We start from the raw sequence: 12,038 nt of genomic DNA, 5'->3' as shown, positions 1-12,038 counted from the left end.
TTCTATTTAAAACAAAAAAATCATGTCTCTTTTTGAGAGCACTAAAGTTCAGTTAGTATAGTCACTGATATCGAAAATTTTGTTCAGGGTAATATAAAAAACAGTAACATTTTATTTGTAAACCATTCTCATTTTATTTGAAGTCATATTTCTCGAGGGTCGCTAAGCAATCAAGAGATCGTTCTTCCCTAAATTCGTAATGACACTAATCTTATTTTTTTATTTGTGTTTACGGCGATCGGTAGGTTTTTGGTTAAATAGGTTAAACTGGAAATAGAAAATTTTCATTTCTTTCTCGTCAAAAATCTTAGAAAATGGCGCTCATTTGGCTTAATTTTTCAAATATCTGAAATCAGGAAACCATGTAGGAATTTGTGCGGATAATATGCGGACACTCTGGCTGAGTTTTGGCGCTGCAGTCATAGTTGGTTACCCTATGAAATCTTATCATCTATAGAAAAGTTTAAAACAATATATAGCTCCGCAGTCAAATTAGGAGTTTTGTCAGTGAAGAGCATTGTAAATCTAAATGATAAAAATTACTTGAAGTTAATAGAAAGCAACACTGGAAATTGTATGTATAATTAATGCAATAGTGAATGTAAATATAACTAAATAAAACCTTTTACAGTTTAAGCTGATCACCATAAAATTGTTTTACGATCTGCTTTGAAAACCAGTACAACGATTAAATCACCACCACAACACACCAGTTAAAAAGTTAGCATCTGTTGAAATCGCCAAATTTATAAATTTGTAACTCTGGAAGAAATTGTTGAACACTTATGAGTGAAGAAAAATTTGAACACACTTAGAAAAAATCATTGAAATTTATGTCATATATGCCCGACATATTGAAGCAAGTAGTAAAATTAGGTAAACTTAAGTCACAAATGACGTAACTTTCCGTCATAATGGACTAAAGATTATTCGAATCACAAAAAAATTTTAGTCACGTTGGATGTAATTTTACAAGAAGGACGTATTTTTAATTTCTAATGCCATCAAACTTACGTTACGTACGTAATATTAGCTTCTTCTTAGTGTGCAGTACTATGACAAATTTGGTGATAATAAATTTGAAGACAGTTAGAGTTCTCTGTCAAAATTTCATGCGTTTTGCTCAAAGGAGAACAAAGTTTTAGCATGTTAAAGTTGAATATTCTATATGACGCCGGTGAAACCGTCGCCAAATTCGTCGCCAGCCAAGCAACCGCTGCGAATTTGACGTCACACCAGTCTTACCAACACAATGGCAAATCACCTCCTTTGATTTATTTTCTGGCATTTGACGTTTCTCCAGTCTTGCCAACACAAAAGCAAAGCACATCCTTTGATTGGTTTGCTGGCGATGATTTTTTTTTTCAGTCTGTTCGAAAGTTGGCGGCGCGTTTTGTTGTGAATGAAACAGACAATATGTACCAGTGTTGCATTTGAACGCGTTCAGTTTTCGTTCCAGTTCAATTTTTTTTGAAAAAGAGATCAAGTAGGCTTGAACATTGATCAGTTCAAAAATTTGAACTCAGAAGAGCTGAAAAGTGAACGCGAAAGGAAAATTGTTTCATGGCGGATTAAAAACAAATTTAAAAGCAGAAAGAGGGACCTTTTAAGGTTCCATACATTGTGCGTAATATGGACTCAACATAGTTTAAAGAAGTGTTTTTTTTGGTTTTGTGCTTCAAAGTGCATTTTAAGGTGAACGGGCATGTACTGCCAATGACTAATGAATATTACTGAAAAAAATGTATTGCTGTTTGCATTTGAGATGCAAATGTTGAGTAAACGTCCTCCAAATGCGGTAACACAAAGTAATCAACAGTGATGGAAAGTAACGAACATTTCTTCTGAACTGGAACAAAAACAAAACCAAACGCTCCCGAGCGTCAGAGCGCTGGTTTACTCGCATCTGTCGGCTCCCGAGTAACTGAAGCTAAAAGTGATTCGCAAACTTGTTCGGAGCTGTTCAGAGTCATATTGTGCTTTTGGGAAAAATGCTGCTTCCCCTCCGAGATTTATGGTTTTCAAGGGCTTTTGACTACAAACTAGTATACTTGTTTTTAATAATGAATCGTGGTTTTACGGCTAACCAGCCGAGTGGAAGTTTAACAACTACCGAAAAGCTAAACATTACATATAATTTGCAATTGGATTAGATGGACAAATTGATGTGAAGATTTGCGAAAAAGTTACACGTCTTCTCAGTGAGTATCGAACTCACGACTCCCCGATCTCTAGTTGGGGCGCGTTAACCACTACGCCATGAGAGGACTCATGAACGCAGAAGTTAACCTGAATTCGATTTCAGCTCAATAATCACGTGGTCCTCTTTCGCAAAGTGCACCTCTTTCGGAAGAATTAGATGCCCATCCAAACACAACGCTTTCTATATATATCCAATGCCTAGCCCGAGAGCGCATTGTTTTTTAGGTACACGCAAAAAAATTGTGCGGTAAGAACTACTATTTTAGGGGGTTAACTTAAGCGCTCGCACCGGCAATTTTCAGCAGACCAGAAACGCGCTTGATTTTACCATGTTTGTAGTCGAAATCAGATTGTTGTAAATTATTTCTGTCGAATGTACCAGTTATATGGTGGGATGTACCGTAAACATAGTAAATTGGTCTAAAATTCCATGGTAGTTTCAAGAATGGGCGTAGTCAGCTACAATAGTAATTATTACCACAGAATTTTTTCCCGTGTATAGGAATAGCACACTACACTAGCCAGCAACTGCGCTAGCTGAGGTATCTACACGCAAACAAATTGTGCGGTAAAAACTACCATTTTAGGGGGTTAACTTAAGCGCTCGCACCGGCAATTTTCAGCAGACCAGAAATGCGTTTGATTTTACCATGTCTGTAGTCGAAATCAGATTGTTGTAAATTATGTCTGTCAAATGTACCAGTAATGTGGTGAGATGTACTGTAAACATAGTAAATTGGTCTGAAATTGCATGGTAGTTTCAAGAATGGGCGTAGTCAGCTAAAATAGTAATTTTTACTACAGAATTTTTTCCCGTGTATTGTGTGGGCTTCCAATGGGTCGCGACGTTCTCAAACGACCGGTTACGGAACATGAGTCCGTTGCTCGATAAATACTTGTTTTTAATAATGAATCGTGGTTTTACGGCTAACCAGCCTAGTAGTTTGCTGTCGATATGATGGTTATACAATTAATTTGTCTGTCAAAACCATAATAAATCACACCTTGCTCGGTTACTCGCGAGTAAACGCTCCCGAGCTTGTTGCTACTTCTTTTGACATGTTCTCCCGAGCAGACGGGTGCGGGCTTACTCACACCTAGCCAGTTCCTGAGTCTGTGATGTTTGGTATGCGTTGGTATACACTCGTGAGCTGCTTCGTGATGCGAACTTTTCCAGCACTGGTAATCAAAGGACACTTAGCAACGATTACATATATCACCGCCGCCCTAGCAAGCAGTGTTACCACATTATTTTCGAATTCCATCTGTGTTTTAGGTTGAAAAAATCTTTTTTATCTTAAATCAACCTCCAAAAATCTTGGTAAAAATCTGTGTTGGGCAAAAATTCGAACTACACTACACAGGGATTATTAGAGTATGTTTAAAACTACAAATTGAACTTTATCACTTCACTTTTGCAAAAAAAAAATAAAATACTTAAATCACTTGCAAGGCGAGCAAATACCTTTAAACTCTAATATGTGTTGCTTATCTTGACAGATAGGCCTATTTCGTCTGCGACTTACAGACTTCTTCAGTGTCGAGTGCTCGACTTAATAAGCATGCAGCGTTCGAGCACTCGACACTGAAGAAGTCTGTAAGTCGCAGACGAAATAGGCCTATCTGTCAAGATAAGCAACACATATTAGATTTTAAAGGTATTTGCTCGCCTTACAAGTGATTTTAGTATTTTATTTTATTTTTTTTTTTTGCAAAAGTGAAGTGTTAAAGTTCAATTTGTAGTTTTAAAAATTCGAAATTTACTTTTTATTTCAAAAAAACCTTTACAAACTAATTATGGCTGTTCTTGGCATGTCAACAATTTTTGATTTGAAGTTATTCTACTAAAACTAAGAAGAAAATGCATAATTGTTCCCAAAAATTTAAAATTCTAAAGAATTTAAGAAAAAAATAATCAGAGTAATGGCATTTTTACTCAATATCTTCCACATCCATATCGAATTGTGTTAAGTATAGTTGCAAACTAGGCCTCCTCTCTGCTTGTAGTGACGCTACCATTTATCGAATTGCACGATTTTCTACAAAAAAATATATATTGAAATGTTGATGACAAATACATTTCGAGTGATATTGTTGAATACGATTTTTCCGATGTAAAACTCTAATTATTAGATTTTTCTACAACTTGTTTTGCTCAATGGTAGATACTTTAAGATAAGGCAAAAATATTCACTTAAACTATCATTAAAAACTAGTTTTTGATCATGCACGTTTTCGCATTTTTTTATAATGAATAGTGAAAATGTCAATGAAACAGATTTTTTCCGCGCGGACTGGTGTTTCTAGGCGCGGATCGAATTTATCCAGTCGCGATTTTCGCGGATACGATTTTAAGATTTTTGTAACAGCCCTGTAAATGTTTGACGTTTCTGGCAATGATTTTTTTTTCATTCAATCTAAAAACAAATATATGCAAATCTAGAATGTTTTTGAATTCATATTTTAATGCAATATATCAAATGGGGATTTTTCCTAACACCAAGAAAAATTTGTCTCTAAAATGATTTGTACCATAAGAAATGATAGGAGAATGAGCAAAGACAAATGAATGAGTGCAATCGAAACTTCAAAATGGATACTGTAGATTTTTTCCTGTAAAAAGCTGGATGTCAATGAAAGAAATATTAGTTTTCTAACCTAATAGTTCCCACATAGAAAAATCCTTGTATAAAATATTTACTTTTGCAAATTTTCAGTTACTCTGTGCATTCAAATTATGTTGTAATTTAACTGTTATCTGTGAATAATCATCCGGCCTTGTGAAAATTTCCAATACTGATCATTCTCAAAACTCACATGATAATAAAAAACCTGAATGCATAACATGTATTTGACAATTGTAATCTATCATAATTTCAAAATGACCCTGACTGGAAATTCATCGACCCCAGGTAAAATATTTCTGGAATTAGTTAGGTTTGGAATTGATTAACCTTCAGATGTGTGTCCTAAAAAGATTTTGAGTAATTATTTTCAGATTAGCCTTTTTGCCCCCTTTCTGGATTTTTCACCCCCCAAAATCTGTTTTACACCCTTGAGCTTGAAAATCGCCCCCAGGGGGTGAATTTGCCCACTTTGGGAGTCACTGCTATAGACAGTACCTGCATAGGTTCGGGCACTCAGAATCTCCTGCGTGCCCCAATTGTGCTGGTGTGGAGGAACAGCGGAGCATGTCGTGTTCGATTGCCCCCGTTTAATTGTTGCTACATGCGGAGGGGACACGTCCCCCGACAATATAATAGAGAGAATGTGTGCGGATGCCGAGTGTCCAGCGCCTATGGGGCCGTCCATTAATTATGTAAAAGTTTATGGGGGGAGGGGGGGGGTTTGAGATTTCTTACGCGCCATACAATTTATTTTAAATTTTCATACAAAAAATATTACCATGGGGGGAGGAGGGGTTGAAAACCCCCGAAAATTGTCTTACGTAATTAATGGATCGCCCCTATGGCGCGCCGACCAAGAGTTGGCTGCAGAGGATTAGCCCTGCCGAGGCTAGTCCCTTGTAACATTGTTTAAGTCGGCTAGGAGAAGCAGTTTGCCTAGGCTACTTCTGCTACATGTGTTGTTCTATATGCACTGGCCCCTCCCCGTAAGGTAGTTCCGGGGAGATAAGGATCTGAGGCCAATGGTAATGTCGATGCACTGTACACCACTTAAGCAGTCCAAAAAAAATCGTTCAAGTACAGTGCATGGGCTGGTTTTAGCGGATCGTCGTTGGTGCGGCATCGCCGCATTCCCTGAGTTATCTTCTCAGGGGGTCTGTTTGCAGATTTCCCCCTTAAAAAACAAAAAAAAGGTTTTCGGTAGGGATTTTCGACCTACAAAAATGGATCAATTAAGGTAACTCTTTCGGCAATCACCGCATCAAAATAGCGACGCCACCGTATATGGGATTTAACATTTGTTGGTAAATGGCTGGGCATGGCGTACCATTGGTACCTCGCGTACCTGCAGGAATAAAATAGACCCCTTTGTGTGGTCTTTAGCCTCTTGCCCAGCAACGCCTATCCTTACCTCCTCGTGATACTGGCCGGGGTACGAGTAACCTTAGGGAAGATCTGGTAACCAACCCCGGTGGAAACTTTGATCGTATGCTGACAGGGAAGGGGGGGGGGGGTGGGTTTGCTGTAGCTTTCGCTTCAGCCAACCTGGAGCGTCTGTACTCCATGTTGTTTATTTATTGTCGTCAATCATGTTTGTAGACCGTTACAGAGAGTTTCTTATGCGCTAGTTTCACTAATATATTCAATTACCGTAATCCGGGGTATCATTGATCAGCGGGGTAACATTGATCGGAATGACTCACCTCATCAAAAGTTCGTATTATCATTTATTGATGAAACATTTTCAAATCATGAATGGTGCTTCTCTTTCTTATATTGATGAGCTAATAAATGTTAATATTTTTGTGAAAATTGCGTTTACCTTATGCGTAAATTTGTCAACTTTTCGAAATAATGATTTTGATTGGTTAGGATGACACTACCGAAGATTCATGTCTCACATAAGTTCTGCAAACGATATAAGCAAGGAAAATATGATTCTTACTAAAAATGACATCGCTAAAAACGATTCCGTTGTCAAAACTTTTATAAGTATGCTCAATTAAGCAACATTACCGAATTACTGTTAAGAATGTAAAATTCCCTTTGGAAATTGCCTACCTTTAGGCGTATTCCGAGGTTCGAGGTGTTTTTAATTTTAAAATAACTCAAAAAGTAAATGACTTGTAAGCGTTTGGCCTTCATATTTGGCTTCAGGGGCCATGATTTAAGTAAGGAACGAAAAATCGCCTAAAACATTTTTTTAACATGCTTAAATCTTTTAATAAACAAAATACAGTATATAGTCTCAAGCTATGAGTGGCAATACTTGTTTTAAAAATATAAAACCTGCAAGATTTGCATTTTCAAACGAAATATTGAAGAAACATTCAGAAAAATGATCAATGTTACCCCGGATAATGGTACCTAATTTTCCATCTTAAGATAATGTGCGGAAGTATTGTTTTAGCTTCGCTTTGGACCAAGTTAAGTCGATTGAATTATTAGGAGTGGTTCACAACAGCGTCTGTTCCCCATGTCAGGGGCGGCTGATTATCGTCCGAGTGCCAGAGAAGGAATCTAAGCTAAACTGCGCACTATGATCCTCCGGAAATCTAGGGGATTGGTGTCAGGCCCTGCAAGCCAGCCGTAAGTAAAAAATCAAGCAACGAAAAATCAACGAGAGAATGCGAACCGGGACAATCGGCGAAGACCACAGCGACGTAAAGGGACTAGTGATTGGAAACTCGGTAAGTGGAACTGTAAATCTCTCAATTTCATCGGGAGCACACGCATACTCACCGACGTGCTGAAGGACCGTGGATTCGGCATCGTAGCGTTGCAGGAAGTGTGGCAACACAGACGAGCTGGGAACAGCTTTCATAGTGATGGGTGATATGCAGAGGCGCGTGATCGGGTGGTGGCCGATCAATGGGAGAATGTGCAAGTTGAGACTCAAAGGCCGGTTCTTCAACTTCAGCATAATAAATGTACACAGCTCTCACTCCGGAAGCACTGATGATGATAAAGACGCTTTGCAATGAAGGTCGGGACAACGGAGGAAATGCCTTCGTCAGTGCTGTGGAGGATGGAAACCAACCAGCCCCCATTTTGGGGGTGGTTACGGATGCCATTCACCAGTTCAAGAATAATAAAGCTGCTGGTAAGGATGGTATCGGAGCTGAACTCATAATGATGGGCCCGGAGAGGCTGGCCATTTGTTTGTATAGGCACAATCTGGGAAAAAGTACAGCTACCGGAGGAGTGGAAGGAAGGGGTGATATGCCCCATCTACAAGAAAGGCGACAAGTTAGATTGTGAGAATTTTCGAGCGATCACCATTCTAAATGCGGCTTACAAAGTATTATCCCAGATCATCTTCCGTCGTCTGTCACCTATAGTAAGCGAGTTCGTGGGAAGTTATCAACCCGGCTTCGTAGACGGCCGATCGACAACGGACCAGATCTTTCAGGCGAACATTCCAATTCGTTTGGATCCCACCGGGGAGTGGGACTACGACAAGGTGATAGATTTTCGTGCCTGTTGTTCAATATTGCGCTAGAAGGGGTTATGCGGAGAGCCGGGCTCAAAAGCCGGGGTACGATTTTTACGAGATCCAGTCAATTTGTTTACTTCGCGGATAATATGGACATTGTCGGCCGAGCATTTGAAAAGGTGGCAGACCAGTACACCCGCCTGAAACGCGAGGCAGCAAAGGTTGGACTGGTGGTAAATGCGGCCAAGACAAAGTACATGTTAGCGCCAAGACAAAATAGCATGTTAGCGCTACAGGGCTCGCCTAGGTAGCATTGTTACGATAGACGGGGATACGTTCGAGGTGATCGACGAGTTCGTCTACCTTGGATCCTTGCAGACGGCTGACAATAACGTTAGCCATGAAATACGGAGGCGCATCATCAGTGGGTCGGGCCTACTATGGCCTCCACAAGAAGCAGCGGTCAAAAAAGATTCACACCCGCACCAAATGTATCATGTACAAAATGGTAGTCCTCTACGGGCATAAAACGTGGACGATGCTCGAGGAGGACTTGCATATGGGTTAAAAAATATGTCACACTCACAATTCTTCTCTTATCCGATGATCGTAAGATAGTGACCGATGCCGTTTTTTATTATTCCTTAATTTTATTTGTTTAGGCACTCCGTGCACTTGGCCGCTAAGGACTGTTCATTTTATAAAGTGGACACCTTGTGCATGCTGTATCTTTCTTATTAATCAATGAAATTTCAATCGGTTTTTTGCACATTGTTCGACTAGTATTGTACAATGTTGTGATAATAAAAATTCTCCAAAATAATTAAATTTCACACGAATATGGAACAACGATTAGATCGGTCGATTTTTTGAGGTTATCAAAATCAATGATTGTAAGAAATTGGCTGGAAAATTCGATAATTTATATTTTCTATTTTCAAAAAAGGCTTGTTCTTCGAAAGCATCATCAATCAGAAGCCTGATGGAAAAAATCAAGTTATTTTTTAAGCAACAATTTTACAGATATAATAAAATCAATTTTCCCGTATATTTTTAAAGAAATTTTTTTAAATTTGATGGGAATTGATATGAGTAGATTTTTTTGTGTAAAAGTACGTCATGACGGAAGTCCTAATATAGTATTAATATGAAAAATAACTTACGCCTTCATAGAATTACTTAGTAAGTCCCCACGTCACATTCAATGCACAACAGAAACACAATTGTTTTATTCTTAGAAGACCTATCAAAGTACATTGACAATCATCAAAATTGGCAACACTGCTGTAATAAAATCGATTTTATTTTCCACATATTATTTTCATAATATGTTATTCTGAGATTACCAATTGAAAAATTCGGAGAAAACTGTTTACAATTTGCTGTAGATCGATAAATATGCGTACATGATTTTAAAAGTATGAGACTTTTTAGTAAAACTACCATAAACAGTTGGTTGGAAGGTCTCATTTCCCCTTTGTACAAGAAAGGGCATCGACTGGAGTGCGCCAATTACCGAGGGATAACACTCCTTAATTCGGCGTACAAAATCATGTCTGGAGTTCTGTTCAACAGATTGAGACCGTATGAGGAGTCCTTTGTCGGCGAATACCAAGCTGGTTTTCGAGAGGGCCGATCAACGACGGATCAAATGTTTACCCTGCGTCAAATCCTAGATAAATTCCGGGAGTACAACTTGCAGACTCATCATCTGTTTGTAGATTTCAAAGCAGCGTACGATTCAGTGAAGAGAAACGAGTTGTGGCAAATTATGTCCGAACATGGCTTTCCGGCGAAGCTGATTAGACTGATTCGTGCAACGCTTGATGGATCAAAATCAAGTGTGCGGGTGGTGGACGAGATTTCATCATCGTTCGTAACCTTAGATGGATTGAAACAGGGTGACGCTCTTTCTAACTTGCTGTTTAACATAGCGCTCGAAGGTGCTATCAGGAGAGCCGGTGTGCAGAGAAGCGGTACCATTATCACACGTTCTCATATGCTCCTTGGCTTCGCGGACGATATCGACATCATCGGGATTGACCGTCGGGCAGTGGAAGAGGTGTTCGTGCCTTTCAAGAGGGAGACAGCGAGAATCGGGCTCACGATCAACACCACAAAAACGAAGTACATGATAGCTGGTGGTCAACGTGGGTCCGGACGTGTTAGTGGTAGCGAAATGGTGCTAGGTGGTGATAAGTTTGAAGTGGTGGAAGAATTTGTGTATCTTGGAACACTAGTGACATGCGATAATGATGTTACCCGCGAGGTGAAAAGACGTATTGCAGCTGCGAGTCGGGCTTTCTACGGGCTCCGTAACCAGCTGAAGTCCCGTAGCCTGCAAACGAAAACAAAACTCGCGTTATACAAGACACTGATCCTTCCGGTTGTCCTTTATGGCCATGAATCATGGACATTGAAGGAAGTCGGCCGGAGAGCTTTCGGGGTGTTTGAACGTAAAGTGCTGCGAACAATACTCGGCGGTAAACTAGAAAACGGCATCTGGCGGCGTCGCATGAATCACGAGTTGTACCAAGTGTATAAAGAGGTGGATATTGTCAAGCGCATAAAACACGGCAGGCTGCGTTGGGCTGGTCACGTTGCCCGTATGCCGGAAGAACGACAAGCAAAGATAATATTCAACAGAGAACCCGGACGAGGCCGCCGACTTCGTGGTAGGCCGCGCACACGATGGCTTTTTGCGGTTGAGGAGGACTTAAGGGCACTTAACGTTCAGGGCGACTGGAAGCGATTGGCCCAGGACCGAGCCCAGTGGAGAAGACTCATCCATTCGGCGCAGATTCATCGTAGCGAATTGTAGCCCATCAAGTATCAAGTATCAAGTAAGTACCATAAACAGTAAAATTTATACTTAAGACTGTAGTTTAATCTCACGATTTAGCTTTCGTTTATACTAATATAGTTTCTTTAGTAATCCAAACTAGTTTTGAACACGCTTTTTACTTTTCTCTTTTGCTGGGAGTGAAAGGATGGTGTATCAGCAAATTTGGCCATAAATGGGTAAATCACTAAAGTTACCTAGTGTCATAGAATGGTGGAATATAATTGATATTTTTAAAGCTTTACCTTTAGTAGAATAGTAAAGGATACAAACATACAATTTGTTCATAAAAATAAGGATTTTTGTTTTGCGAAAAATAATGTTAAACATTGACGGACAGCTTTTTTTTAAGAGTTTTTGGAAAAACTATTTAGCTCTTCAACCAAAAGCATTTTTAAAGATTTTATATTTTCATAGCATTTTAGAATAATAGGTCAACGATACACAGAAAACCGATTACGATTTTATCAATAAATAAAAAAGATAAAAAGCATAAACAAAGTGTCCACTTTATAAAATGAACAGTCCTCACTATGCCGAGTATCATATACCGTCGAACGGGGTGACTTGCAACACTTTTCAACTTCAATCAACCAAAACCATGATCTAAACGTCATCTAAAAATCTAAATTCCTCGTAGAACTTTGAATGGCCGGCCCGCCCACAGAATGGGATGACAAAAGATTGGATCGGATTATTTTGTCATATCAAAAGTCATCGAAAAGGTGAAATTTTTTAAATGTCCTTGTGCGGGGTGACTTGCAACACTCAATGATAATTTAGTTTTTGCCAACAAAATGTCGATATTTTTTATTAGTCAAACTTGTTAAGTATTGTTATTCATGTGTTTAAAGCATTCGAACCAGTACAAGAGCATTATGAATACCTTTTAGTAAGAAAATAATTGATCTATTTTTGTATGGGAAAAAGA

The sequence above is a fragment of the Aedes aegypti genome, chromosome 3 (genome assembly GCF_002204515.2).
Source record: "Aedes aegypti strain LVP_AGWG chromosome 3, AaegL5.0 Primary Assembly, whole genome shotgun sequence".
Lineage (NCBI taxonomy): Eukaryota > Metazoa > Arthropoda > Insecta > Diptera > Culicidae > Aedes > Aedes aegypti.
This window is presented reverse-complemented; position numbering follows the sequence as displayed.